Source organism: Doryrhamphus excisus, linkage group LG17 (genome assembly GCF_037039965.1).
Source record: "Doryrhamphus excisus strain RoL-2023G ecotype Guam linkage group LG17, RoL_Dexc_Guam_v1.1, whole genome shotgun sequence".
NCBI classification, from domain to species: Eukaryota; Metazoa; Chordata; class Actinopteri; order Syngnathiformes; family Syngnathidae; genus Doryrhamphus; species Doryrhamphus excisus.
Genome location: NC_136373.1, coordinates 3,898,972 through 3,914,397, shown reverse-complemented (window position 1 = coordinate 3,914,397; position 15,426 = coordinate 3,898,972). Strand labels below are relative to the sequence as shown.

Below are 15,426 nucleotides of genomic sequence, written 5' to 3'. Positions count from 1 at the left end.
TCCAAAAATGGCATAAAATGCCAGAGTTTGAAAGTGAGGATTTTTGACAAAAAAACATAAAAAAACGTTTTTTGTCATTTTTTTCAACTTGCTTCTAATGCACTTTTCTGGTCAAAAAAACACAGGAAACCTCACACACACTCAACAGGGGCCCCAGAAGCATCCAAAAATGGAAGAAAATGCCAGAGTTCGAAAGTGGTGATTTTTGACAAAAAACGTAAGGGGTTAGTATGTCGTTTTTGTCATTTTTTGCAACTTGCTTCTAATGCACTTTTCTGGTAAAAAAAAAAAAAAAACACGGGAAACCTCACACACACTCAACAGGGGCCCCAGAAGCATCCAAAAATGGCATAAAATGCCAGAGTTCGAAAGTGGTGATTTTTGACAAAAAACGTAAGGGGTTAGTATGTCGTTTTTTTGTCATTTTTTCAACTTGCTTCTAATGCACTTTTCTGGTAAAAAAAAAAAAAAAACGGGAAACCTCTCACACACTCAACAGGGGCCCCAGAAGCACCCAAAATGGCATAAAATGGGCCGCGGACATTTTTTATATGTTCAAGTGGGCCCTGAGTTGGTAGGAACCTCTGTATTATGAAGATTGTTTTCAAGAGATGATTTGTTTACCATCAAACTTTGCACATACTCTATTTTGAACTGTGCTGCTGTTGCTCTGACATTAAAAGCATCTCCGGTCAAAGGGTGCGCACATCAATTAGAGCATTATCTGCGCTTGTCACCAAAAATATGCTCATGTCTTTGAACCTTTACGAAACCCACAAACGACTGTTCCGTGACCTCGGTTTCAACCCATTTGTTATCATGCCCTCCATCGCAGGTGTTTAGCTTATTTACACATATCAAATGACACCTTTTAAAATGTAACTCTAGCTCCAACATACTCCAGAACCTCGTATAATATACCTCATGAGCAACAACAGGTGTGTAAATGCAGGTATAGCATGATTACAATCATAATATCCAGTAACTGCAGTGGAAACAAAAATGATGACCGCAAATAACAACAACAGCAAAGACGAAAAGTGTGATGACAACCAACGGGACTTGGACTCTGATCAGATTCGAGTCAAAAATTTGGACTGAATTTGACAACATCTTCAAAGACTTGCAACTCAAATTGAACTTTGACATCAATGACTATGGACTTGACTCAGACTTTGGTTTGATGACTTGAAAACACGACATTTTCAGTGAGTGTGTTGAGTTAAATGTGTCCCCCATTTAAAGTATAATATTGTTGTATGATTTCCATCAAAACAACACATTTCGGCCATATTGCATTGCATCTTTTAACGTCCAATCAGGTTTAAGAACTAAAAAGGGTGTGGCTTACATTTCTGCTGAAGAGTAGTCGAAAGTTATTTGTAAAATGAAAATACTATATCGTTAACGTCTTCGGAAGTTGTCGTTGTACTGTTTTGATCTGACTAAATCTGGAATGCTACGTCAGCACTTTTTCTGTGACTAAGTCTTATCACATTTAAAGAATAAAACCATTCATTGTATTTGTTAAATTCAGTGGCGGAACCACCCCAGTGGCCACCCCCCCCCCACGGCTATGGAACAAATTTTGACAAACATGGCTCTGTGGTGCAGAACATTAGTTCAGCCGAACCGCTGTTTCCGCTTGGAAGAGTTTCAATGCAGCACACAACTTTCCATGGGAGACCAGAAGAGTGCTGCCTATTTTGGCGAGGACCTGTCAATAAAATTACGTCTTGCATGAACTGTAAGTGGTAAGTAGGTTGGCCATGATTACTCTGGTCAGTTCCCAGTTCCGGTCAAGTTTTCTCACTATGTTGACTTTGACTTAAAGCGAACCAATTATGCTTTTTCCACTTTTCTGACCTATAAATGTAGTTAGAATGTTGTAGTCTTGTGTTAAATGATGCCAAAGTTTCAGATAATGACGTTTGCGCATTTGGAAGTGAGCCCTGAAATTAATTTTTAGATGGTTCAAAATGCTCGGTTTCAGAGGGCGTTGCAAAACTGTTCCTTTGTGATGTCACAGAGGGGCAGACTTCCTTATACATTCATTCATTTTCTACTGCTTTTTTCCTCACGAGGGTCATGGGGGGTGCTGGAGCCTATCCCAGCTGTCTTTGGACGAGAGGCGGGGTACACCCTGGACTGGTGGCCAGCCAATCACAGGGCACATATAGACAAACAACCATTCACACTCACATTCATACCTATGGACAATTTGGAGTCGCTAATTAACCTAGCATGTTTTTGGAATGTGGGAAGAAACCGGAGTACCCGGAGAAAACCCACGCATGCACGGGGAGAACATGCAAACTCCACACAGAGATTCCCGAGGGTGGGATTGAACTCGGGTCTCCTAGCTTGAGGATAGCTGTGAGGTCTACGCGCTAACCACTCGACCGCTGTGCAGCTATAATAATTATTATTATTATATTAAACGAGAACTATTATGCTCATTTTTTGACCCTTTGGATTGAGTTGTGGACTCCTATAGAGCAGCTACACACAATAACACGCACAAATTCATACCTATGGACAATTAACCTAGCATGTTTTTGGAATGTGGGAGGAAACCGGAGTACCCGGAGAAAACCCACGCATGCACGGGGAGAACATGCAAACTCCACACAGAGATGGCCGAGGGTGGAATTGAACCCTGATCACCGAGCTGTGAGGTCTGCGCGCTAACCACTAGACCGCCGTGCCACCCTTCCTTATACATATATATATATAAACGCTCTGTTACGCTGTTTAGTTTAGTTAGCAGATCCTTTAACATGCTCAAGGACACTATAACACTATACATAAGTGAGTCGAGTTTTGTGAGTTCCAACTGCCTGTGAACGTTACATGAGTCCTGAATGTACTAAAACGGATTGATGGGATGTATATCATTGAATTTTACTGAATACACAATTTCGGGGGATTGTAATCGGGACAAGTAAATTTATACTTAATTGGATACACGTGTCTCATAACGCTAGAAAGACGTTAACGATTAAAGAACGCATATAAGAAAGAATGAATAAAATAAGCAAATGAAAGTTTGATGCAGGTACAGCCTTTTGCTTTCTATTTGCCTGAGAGAACAACTCGGAGTCTCATCTGTCCCCTCTGGCTATGTTGGAGGTGGGGGGGTGAGTCAATATTTCAAGAGCGCAGACATAGTTATTAAATATTTCAAACAAAGGAAACCCGGCATTGGTGCTCTGCTAGGAAATGATATGTAGCTTAGCATCGGTACCATATTGAACAAATACATGCTTGGTAAGGAGTTAGTACTTCATGTGTTTCCACATGAGGTAAAACCCATTGGGAGGGGGCGGGAGGGGTAATGGCTTTTTGGGTGTGGCGCTGACAGTTGTTACCGTAGCTCAGCGGACCCACCTTGAACCCAACGCAAGGTTAAATAAATGTCTTCCACGCCGGAGACATGCATCATGCTGGCAGGTGCATAATAGCAGCAGGACGAGTACTTCCTGCTATATAGTACTACTATGTACTTTGACCTTGTTTTTTTATTGTTTGGTATGACGGAAGACACCACTCCAGTCCAGTCCATCACCTTTGGCCCATTAGAGGACAGCTATAGAAATAGGACACCCCCGCTAGTGAGAAAATGTATCCTAGGAAGACAATGCAGCATTCCATTAAACCAAGGGTGTCCAAAGTGTAGCCAGAGCACCATTTTCGGCGCGGAGCTCGTCACCGGGCGGGGAATTGATATTTAGTGTCATCATTAGCCACGTTGACGTGAGTTTTTCTCTTTCCGAATAGTAATGGTATCCATGGAAAGGAATAATCCAATCGCGTGTTTACATGCGTCGCTATAATCAACCAGAATAGTCAATGGGGCATACGCAGTAAAACGTAAACATCAACATCACGTGATACCGACTTCCTCCAGTTTTTCTTTCACATTTTGGAATAACTCCGTATTGCCAGTTTTTCCTTCTTCCAGTCTTGGAATTTAGTTTAAATCAAAAAGTGTAGGACCAGGGTTCGATTCCACCCTCGGCCATCTCTGTGTGGAGTTTGCATGTTCTCCCCGTGCATGTGTGGGTTTTCTCCGGGTACTCCGGTTTCCTCCCACATTCCAAAAACATGCTAGGTTAATTAGCGACTCCAAATTGTCCATAGGTATGAATGTGAGTGTGAATGGTTGTTTGTCTATATGTGCCCTGTGATTGGCTGGCCACCAGTCCAGGGTGTACCCCGTATCTCGGCTGAAGACAGCTGGGATAGGCTCCAGCATGTGCTCTGATGTACCCCGCCTCTTGCCCAATGGATTGATTATTAGAGCCCTCCAGAGATGAAATAACACCCCTATAGTGACCTCGACCTTGGTATTACCCAATATAATAGACTCACATGTTAGTATTGTGAGAGTTTGTTGGTTGTTTGATTGGCTGGTGACCAGTCCAGGGTGTACCCCGCCTCTCGCCCGAAGACAACTGGGGTAGGCTCCAGCACCCCCACGACCCTCATGAGGAAAAAGCGGTAAAAAATGAATGAATGAAGAATTATTTTCTTTTTTAATAAAACTGGACTTATGAATGGCGTATAGAAGGGTTCGGATTGGGGAAAGGAATATTCCACCCCTGGGAATCCCATTATATATTCATTCGGATTGGCACTTTTCTTTCGGAATGAGGTGTATACAAGGTTACATTCAAATAACCTGAATGGAATTGGAATATTTGGGTCCATGTAAACGTGGCTATTGACTCCATAATGCTGCTATGATGTCACACTATTTACCGTTCTACATACACAACCCCTAAATCATGTGTCACCCGTCTAAATTGTAAGGTAGTCTACCATCTCTTTGTCCAAAGTGGGTCAAAGTGTAAAAAGCAGAGCACTTGGTGCTGAGGTGGGCTTGTGTGGTATGATAATAGAGGGGTTACAATCCAGGTCAAAATGGTTCTTGGGTGGGGGGGCTTCCAAAGAGCGACAAGACCTGGGATTACAGGACTGAATAGGTGAGATGACAGACAAAACACACCTGTGACTAAGCCCTCCCCCGGGGAGGAAAACATGAAGTCAAGATGGGGAAAGATGCTGGCATTCTTCCTCCGTGGAGAAGAAACGGAATGAGAATGTGACAGCTTCATGAAGCCAGATGAGAGGATGAGGAGGGGATAAAGAGCAAGGCTGTTGGTTTTGGTGGTCGCCTTTCAGGGGAAAAAATCAGCAAAGGCAAAGCCAAATGTGATTAGAGAACAAAAGTGGCAAAGAAGCAGAGGGATGGGGAGCAGAATAGGCGCTAACTACAAGGACAGGCCCTGCCTGGAGAAATACACACGTATCTCCAAATGACTTTTATTTGCTTTGTGTAGCAAAATTAAAAACTGGGGGGACATAAAAAAAAATTAAAAACTGCTTTGTTTGTGAACATTTTTAATAAAATGTTATTATTTTTTCGCATAAAAATATAATCAAAAAATTATTATTATTATTATTAATAAAAAAATTTCATCAATATAAAAAAATGTTAAAAAACTAAATAATTGGCTAAATTTAAAACATATCTTTTTTAAAATTAGTATTTAAAAAAACACTTTTTCAAATCTAAATTACTGTATTATTATTATTATATATTTTTAATAATGGGGAATACATTGCATCAATATAAAAAAAAAAAATAAATAATTGGCTAAATTTAAAACATTTTTATTAGTATTTTTTTTAAAACACTTTCAAATCTAAATTTCTGTATTATTATTATTATTGATATATTTTTAATTATGGAGAAAAAAGTACATCAATATAAGAAAATAAAAATAAATAAATAATGTGCTAAATTTAAAATATATATTTTTTAAAAATCTGTATTTTTTTAAAGACACTTTTTCAAATCAAAATTACTGTATTATTACTATTATTAATATATATTTTTTAATGATGGAGAATTTTTTTATATAATAATAATATAATATAACAATATATAATATATATAATATCATAATAATAATATAAAAATTATATACATATAAAAAATATTAAAATAAACTAAATAATGGCCTAAATTTAAAACGTTTTTTTTTTAATATTAGTATTTTTTTTTTAAAACACCTTTTCAAATCTAAATTACTGTAGCAGGAAATTTGGAACATAATCACTTTTCTTTTTTTAATGAAAAATAAACAAAACAACTGGAGAAACAGCAAAAAACAAAGTACCTTTCTGATGTTTTTTTTTTTTTTAATAGAAATGTATGCTTTCTATTGGCCAGAAACTATACTGAACATTGTACTTCACACTGCTTATCGTAGCCAATCAGTGATTCCAATGCTCCGCTTCTACCTGCCGCAATTCAGGCATTGAAACACGCTCCTCATAATAACTCCTCTATGACTTATAACAGACTGAACCAGGAAGATTATATTATAACTACTAAACATAATACCAGCCATGTTTAGATCATTAGACCAGCTATGGAACCACAGTTGACACAAATCAATCATGTCCCTTGGAGAAACTTTAAACATGTTAAACCATAAGAATGCTGATATTGAACACACCTGCACACACCTTCTCCGCCTCACACACGCCAAGACTACTTCCTCCATCAGTTAGCCATTAAATGACAACGGTCAGTTTAAAAAGGACAAAGACACAGCAGACTAAGGAAAAGGTGTGTCTCACCTTTGTCCTCCTTCAGGATCCAGTCCCTCGTGCGTCGTCCCTCGTGTGTCGTCCCTCGTGTGTCGTCCCTCGTGTGTCGTCCCTCGTGTGTCGTCCCTCGTGTGTCGTCCCTCGTGTGTCGTCCCTCAGCTGCTCAGACTCCCCCTGGCAGGTGTCGGCATGGCCAAATAGTCCAAACGACGAGCCCCTCTTAAAACGCTCCACTCTCTCAGTCCTGGTAGGATTTCCAATAGAAAATGTGTGTGTGTGTGTGTGTGTGTGTGTGTGTGTGTGTGTGTATCGACACAACTCCAAGCGTGGTTTGGTTTCTCTGTCCTTCCTCTTACAGACGGCCGGGCAGAGAGAGGAGGGAAGGGAGGCAGTCAGGGGGTGGGACACCACACAGGGGATGCTTTTTCTCCACCTTTTTATCTCCTTCATAGTCACAGTCGAGTTCTTTTAGCCTCCATCAAAAATTGGAGTATTGTTTCTCATCACGTTTTACATTAAAAAAAAAACGTAAAAGCGACAAAAAAATGTTGTAATATGCATGATTTCAACTGACTTTTGCAGGTTTATGTCAGCAAAATATTCTACACTGACGCAGACCTGGCAACATGTACAGACCATCACACTACCGCCACCATATTTTACCGTTGGTATGATGTTCTTTTACTGTTAATTTTACATCTTCTAAATAGTTACATTTCTCGTCAAGCCACTAAAGGGATCATCGAGATGTTTAAGGACAAAATGTACATGATTTTGGTCTCGGGCTGTTCTTGACTAGTGTCTTTCCTATAGATATATTTATATTTCCTAAACTGATAAAGGCTGTTTTCAACGGTCAGTTCAATGTCATCATTGAAAACTAATTATGTAAATTACCTTGGAAAAGCGCAGAAACCTAGCAATGTACCAGAAGCCGTGCAAGACACAAATCGGTACAACTCCAGACATTACGAACACATCTGGAGCCTATCCCAGCTGTCTGGTCACCCTGGACTGGTGGCCAGCCAATCACAGGGCACATATGGACAAACAACCATTCACACTCACATTCATATCTATGGACAATTTGGAGTCGCTAATTAACCTAGCATGTTTTTGGAATGTGGGAGGAAACCGGAGTGGTTAAATTTATATATGGCTAAAATATATATGGCCTTTTTTCCCTATTTTTTGTTGAGAACTGATATTTTGCCAAAACTTACTTACCTCAGCAAAAAGTACATTCACTTTTAGGGTTAAAAGAGAATTTACTTAAAGTCATTGTGTGTAGTTTTGCTTTGTTTTAGTTTTATTGTACTGTTTTTAAACTTCCTTTTGTGCTTTTTGACGAGCAAAAAAATGCATTTTAAGAAGTACGTTTTTATGTCGGGTTTTTTGTCCACTTCTTTTTAATCCTATACATGTAATCAAGCAAGTACTCTCCAAGTTTCATTATACAGTGGTTAACTTCTTTTTACACTTGACTGTTAAGTATATTAAAAATTACCGTGTGTGAACCTTTTGGAGTCACCAATTAACCTAGCATGTTTTTGGAATGTGGGAGGAAACTGGAGTGGTTAAATTTAAGATAAGATAAGATAAGATATGCCTTTATTTGTCCCTCAGTGGGGAAATTTGCATTTATATATGGCTAAAATATATATGGTCTTTTTTCCCAATTTTTGGTTGAGAACTGATATTTTGCCGAAACTTCCTTACCTCAGCAAGAAGTACATTCACTTTTAGGGTTAAAAGAGAATTTACTTAAAGTCTTCGTGTGTACTTTTGCTTTGTTTTAGTTTTATTGTACTGTTTTAAACTTCTTTTTGTGCTTGTATGACAAGCAAAAAAATGCAGTTTAAGAAGTACGTTTTTATGTAGTTCATCAGACAAGTACTCTCCAAGCTTCATTATACAGTGGTTAACTTCTTTTTACACTTGACAGTTAAGTATATTAAAAACTACGGTGGCGTGAACCTTTTGGAGTCAATTTTGAACAATTTGGAGTCGCTAATTAACCTAGCATGTTTTTGGAATGTGGGAGGAAACCGGAGTACATGCAAACTCCACACAGAGGGTGGAATCAAACTCGGGTCTCCTAGCTGTGAGGCCTGCGTGCTAACCACTCGACCACTGTGCAGCCTTGATAAATATATAAATATAGTATAAATAAAGATTAACATAACATAAGTTCAATACTTTTCTTCCTTGTGTTTTGTAAACATCAACCGGTTGAATAAAAAGTCTTAATTTTTGGCTTCAAGAGCCTGATTTGAAATGTTTGTATTTCCAGGCTCCTTAGCATGTAAACAAATAGCTTTTATCAGAACGGTCTTGTGCAAACAGATCCCGAGACGCCTTAGGATCCTTTAACTGTTTACAAGGCATAAAAGCGGCGCTTATCTATGACGCTACAAAACACACACCTCTTCTAGCTGCCACAGTCCAGAGGTGAAGCCTCTCCTTCTGGGCTACCCTATCCTGAAAAGATCAACCTCCCTTCTCTTGCAGCTTCAGCCTGTTTAGAAATTTTGTTGCTCATAATTAATTCATCATTTATTGATTTGCACGCAGACATGTGATTCCTACTGCTTTTTATTACACAAACTAGCAAAGCAAGTGTGAGTGAAAAGCTAATCTCTTTTAAGACCGAGTGAAAAATTGCATTTATTTACATTTTTTACTGTTATATCTTAAAGAGGACCTATTATGCTCATTTTCTGACACTTTGTATTGAGTTGTGGACTCCTATAGAGCAGCTACACACAATAACCTGCACAGAAAACATCCGAGATCTTCCAGAATCTGCACCTATTCCAGCTGTATTTCCCGCTTAAAAACGTTTGTATTTAATTTAGTCCCCACATAGCCCGCCTCCGGGTACGCCCACTCCACAAATGAGTGGTCACACGCCAAAATGGCTTCCTAACTATAACCAAACCCCACTTTCTTATATAGTGGGTATAGGAGTTGATAATAAATGAATAAAAGTCTTTAGACAGCTAATTGAAAAGGGATTAGTGGCTTACTGGCTGGAGGAGCACTCATTGTCGGACACACTTTGTCAGGCACACTGACATCACACTGATATTGTATCCCCTCTCTGGGCATCTGCGCTTCAGAAGGCATATACTGTATTTTCTGGACTATAAATCGAACATAATTAGGTAAAAAAAAACATACATAAGTCAAATAAGAGAGGGGGGGGGGGCTTGACCCTGCACCTCAATCCACCTAAGCTTTCCCTCTTTCCTCAAAGGAGTCTGTGTTTTTTTTTTCTTCTTCCTCAAATTGGCTTTTTCTAGGTTATCTGAAATGACTCCTCCCCTTTAAATCCCCCCCATTAGCCTTCTTCTCGGCTGCATCACTTCCATCCATCTGCCCTTTACCTTTCATTAGTTTAGCTTCAATTTAAAGAAATACGTTTTATTTTTCAGTGATTTACTTTTCCCTTAAGCTTTTTAACCTTATGACACGTTTATTATTCGGCTTCTTCAACACCCAGACTGACTATAAACCAGCTATTGCATTTACAATACTGAAGATATGTCCAAACAAATTATTAGGGCTCCAATAAAAAAAAATCCACAAAATATTTTTTAATGTTGCAAAAAAGAAAAACATAAATAAATAAATAAAATAATTTTTACAACTGTATTTTTCATATGACAAATATAATATAAATATATTATATACAAATCGATTAAAATATGATTGTGATTAATCGCATTTCTTGTCCATAATTAACTCACAATTAATCACATTTAACCGCAGCTAGAAATACGTTTTTGTCTAATAAGTAGGGGAAATCTCTTGTGCTTCTTTAACACCCAGACTGACGATAAACCAGGTATTGCATTTAGAATACTCAAGTCAAACAAATTATTAGGACTCCAATAAAAAAAAATCCACAAAATATTTTTTTATGTTGCAAAAAAACAATAAAAATTAAATAAATATTTAGTAAAATTAAATGATAAAAATTAATTTTAAAACTGTATTTTTTATATGACAAATATAATAGTGCAATATTAAAATTAGGGCTGTCAATAGATTAAAATATGATTGTGATTAATTGCATTTTTTGTCAATAATTAACTCACAATTAATCACATTTAACAGCAGATAGAAATACGTTTTTGTCTAATAAGTAGGGGAAATTTCTTGTGCTTCTTTAACACCCAGACTGACTATAAAACCAGGTATTGCATTTAGAATACTCAAGTCAAACAAATTATTAGGACTCCAATTTTAAAAAAAAATCCACAAAATAATTTTTTATGTTGCAAAAAACAATAAAAATTAAATAAATATTTAGTAAAATTAAATGATAAAAATTAATTTTAAAACTGTATTTTTATATGACAAATATAATAGTGCAATATTAAAAATTAGGGCTGTCAGTAGATTAAAATATGATTGTGATTAATTGCATTTTTTGTCAATAATTAACTCACAATTCAGGGCTCCAATAAAAAAAAATCCACAAAATAATTTTTTATGTTGCATAAAAATTAAATAAATATTTTGTAAATAAATTAAATAATAAATAATAGTTTTTTAGACTATTTTTATATGACAACTATAATACTGCAATACTCAAAATTAGGGCTGTCAATCAATTAAAATATGATTGTGATTAATCACATTTTGTTCATAATTAACTCACAATTAATCACATTTAACTGCAGATAAAAATACATTTTTGTCTATAATAAGTAGGGGAAATCTCTTGTGGTAAACGATTGAATATGCAACCATACAATACGCCTTTAAGGAAAATGTTGTTGTTCTTCATGTAAACACCATGGCAACTATAACGCCTTAGTGGACAAAAACCCACACTAGACAAAAGCTCATCCAAAGGCTGCAGTCCTATTTCTATACGGTAAATATTTCATACCTGTAACACTAAAAAAGGTCTGTTATGATACCGTCAAATATGTCAGTGTAGACATCACACACACACACACACACACACACACACACACGTAGACATTAATGATTGATGTCATGAGGATTCTGATCCTGTTTCTTACTTCCTGTTTGTCCAAAGCCCTGACACGGCAGAGACCCTCATGTATATTTATATATTATTCTGTTTAAATCTTCAAAGGACACTTCAGCTTCTCGGCAGATAAATAAACACATTTTTGTTTATTACAAGGTTAAACAAAAATATATATATATATATATATAATTATATAGTGTTTTAGTAAACTGCTGTAGAAGTCTGCTGTTAGTTAAACACACAAAAAGAGCAAACAGGAGATAAGAATGTGGTGTGTTACATTCATTAAGGCCAGTTAGCCGCTATTACTAAACCACCTGACATTACACAATCTGTGTGTGTGTGTGTGTGTGTGTGTGTGTGTGTGTGTGTGGTTCGAGAAGTGTATCCCTTATGATGGGGATTATTCCTCTTAACTGGATATATCCCGTTTTGGTGAGGTAGTTAATTTCATGCTCGTATAAAATCAACAGTAACAGTAGCTCATGTGTGTTGCAATAAATGTGTGGAGGACAGGAAGTGATGTCAGCGGTTCAGAGTTTTAGTTCGGAGCGGATTCCAGTAGCCTGTGTTGTTATTATTATTATTATTATTATTATTATTATTATTATTATTATGTGTTGTGAGATCAAGCAAACATGCAATAAAATCCTGTTGTTGCGTCGATCGGATATGGTGCTTGTGTGTCTCACTTCGATAAATTCACGGTCATTCATTCATTCATTTTCGACCGCTTTTTCCTCCCGAGGGTCGCGGGGGTGCTGGAGCCTATCCCAGCTGTCTATGGGCGAGAGCTAGGGGTACACCCTGGACTGGTGGCCAGCCAATCACAGGGCACATATAGACAAACAACCATTCACACTCACATTCATACCTATGGACAATTTGGAGTCGCTAATTAACCGAGCATGTTTTGGGAATGTGGGAGGAAACCGGAGTACCCGGAGAAAACCCACGCATGCAATTGAATTGAATTGTTCTTCTACTCAGATATTCTTATTGATTATTCACAGTGTTCCTGAATGCATCATGTATCTATGAAGGTCATTTGGTGTTCTAAAAAATAATTTTTAACCGTTTGCGGTATTCCGTGCCTTTTCCAGCTCACTTAGACGCTTAATAAAAAGAGCCAATACAATGCTTGACAAAGGTCAAAGGTCTCAGTCTCTCTCCATGAGGTAGGAGACCGTGATCCATGAAAAGCTAACAAAGTAAATGAAAGAAAATTGGTGAAAAAAAAAAAAAAAAGCAGGAAAGAATGAGGAGGAAAAAGGACAAAGTGTTCCCTGTGCTCTGCTGTGAATGCCAGAGACTTCTGGGCCAGTCTCCCAGGCCTGGAGGTCAGCTGGATACCAGAACTGAACCATTGGTCCACAGCATGAGGAGGAATGAAATCAAGAAAACAATTCAAGTCCTTCATTCTCCTCCTCGATTAGGAATTTATTCAACAACAGAAACCATAGAAAAATATTGACTACATTAAAAAAAACGCTTAATCCTGACCAAGTTTCATAGAATTCAGTCAAAATGAAGTTTTTCCGATCTTTCCTGCAAGGTTCCGCAGAAACTAAACACAGTACTTTACTCCCATTTCTGTTTACACTACAGGGCCCCTCTAATGAGATTAAGGGTCCAAAAAGTGAGACGAGGAGCTACCGTATCTCAACTTCACCCTTACCCTTGCCCTTAAGTCTTCAAACCTCATCCATCTTCACTTCCTGTCAAAGTGTTATTTTAGCAAGCTTGTCCACCCCAGCATCAGCAGCACCCTTCGCATTATCATCATCATCATCAGTTTAATGAACTGAACTTATATTCCAGTGTTGTTACATCTACTTCCTCACTCCTTTATCCGCCATTTTTACTTTAACCTCCACCTAGGAACCTTCTTCCTGCGCTTTACAAGTCTGTTACCGGCTGCCCCAGACACTCTCCACCACCATTAAACGTGCTTCAACAAAACAAGCAAGTTTATGAGGGAAAAACATGTCATAAATCCATAGAATTTCACACAAAGCGTAACCTCTTTCGGGGCCATGTTGACATCTCAACCTTTTGTTGAGAACCGTTGATGGTTCTGTCGATGGTAAGGCAGTAAGGGACAAATACAGTGGATTGAGTAAGGAAGTCAAACAACAACAATGAGCCAATTCAAGAAAAATTTAATTAAATTAAATTAAATTAAGTAACAAAAAAAAACTTAAATTATATTAGGAAAGCAGGAAGTGAACAAATGTAACAGTTACTGATTGAATTAAATTAAATTAAATTAAATTAAATTAAATTAAATTAAATTAAATTAAATTAAATTAAATTAAATTAAATTAAGTAACAAAAAAAACTTAAATTATACTAGGAAAGCAGGAAGTGAACAAATGTAACAGTTACTGATTGTAGTGAATTAAATTAAATTTAAAAAAAAACAATTAAAATAATTATATCAGGAAAGCAGGAAGTGACCAAATGTAACAGTTACTGATTGTAGTGAATTAAATTAAATAAAAAAAACAATTAAAAAAATTATATCAGGAAAGCAGGAAGTGAACAAATGCAACAGTTACTGATTGTAAAAGTACCAGATGGAGGGGTAGGATTTAATAAGCTTTGCTTCTTCCTACTCCTTTTGGACATGTGGAACTGTGAACTGATTATGTGATGCATTCAATTGTAATCTGATGCATGTTCAAATGAAATTAAACCATTACCATTACCAAATTCACTTGGTAATGATGACTGGCTATGATTGGGGATTTGATCAATACAGGAGAATTGGTTCTTGAGGGTCTTGAGGGTCTCCCCTCATGTTTTAAATATTTTTTTCCCTATTTCAGATACAAAAGTCAACTAAAACCTGAGACAGGCGTCATTTCTATATCCACGTGTAATATGTGCGCATTGGAGGGTTAGCGTCAATGCTGTCCACACATACCACTCACACAGGAGTGTTATGACACGAAGGACAGATAAGCCCCGGCACTCAAACAGCCCAAATTCATTCGCAGCGCTCCGTGGGAAAGGAGCACACATACCAATACACTATACCAACACCAATGCTCTCGGTCTTAGGTACTTCGGTGTGTTAGTGCATGTACAGACGGGACTAGCCAACCAATTACTCTCAAGCCTCGGGTTCTCAATATGTCGTACGCGTACCGCCAGGGGAACACCACTTGTGAAATGAAAGACAATTTGCGACTAAAATTCACAATTCCGAATGCCCGAAACACTTCACGAGGCAACGAGAACCACTCCTTAGTAAAAGGAACATGGCAGCCCGTCTGGAATTTGCCAAAAAGCACCTGAATGACTCTCAGACCATGAGAAACTAAATTCTCTGGTCTGATGGCTTTCGTCTGGCCACTCTACCATACAGGCCTGATTGGTGGATTGCTGCAGAGATGGTTGTCCTTCTGGAAGGCTCTCCTCTCTCCACAGAGGAACGCTGGAGCTCTGACAGAGTGACCATCGGGGCCTTGGTCACCTCCCTGACTAAGGCCCTTCTTCCCCGATCGCTCAGTTTAGAAGGCCGGCCAGCTCTAGGAAGAGTCCTGGTGGTTCCAAACGTCTTCCATTTACGAATAATGGAGGCCACTGTGCTCATTGGGACCTTCAAAGCAGCACAAATGTTTCTGTATCCTTCCCCAGATTTGTGCCTCAAGACAATCCTGTCTCGCAGGTCTACAGACAGTTCTTTTGACTTCATGCTTGGTGTTTGTGCTCTGACATGCACAGTCAACTGTGGGACCTTATATAGACAGTTATTATATTTCCAAATCATGTCCAATCAACTG

At 37.9% G+C, this 15,426-nt stretch overlaps 2 protein-coding genes across 2 annotated transcripts in view; one reads left to right on the top strand and one right to left on the bottom strand.

Moving 5' to 3' along the window:
• The window catches only part of sema3b (sema domain, immunoglobulin domain (Ig), short basic domain, secreted, (semaphorin) 3B), a 63,016-nt gene extending 56,256 nt beyond the window's left edge, over window positions 1–6,760 (bottom strand). Inside the window, exon 1 of the mRNA XM_078797696.1 lies at window positions 6,655–6,760. The gene's annotated coding sequence lies outside the window, so the exon portion shown is untranslated. The remainder of the gene's footprint in view (window positions 1–6,654) is intronic.
• The window catches only part of LOC144901923 (uncharacterized), a 49,972-nt gene that overhangs the window by 6,741 nt on the left and 27,805 nt on the right, over window positions 1–15,426 (top strand). The gene's annotated exons all lie outside the window — the stretch shown is intronic.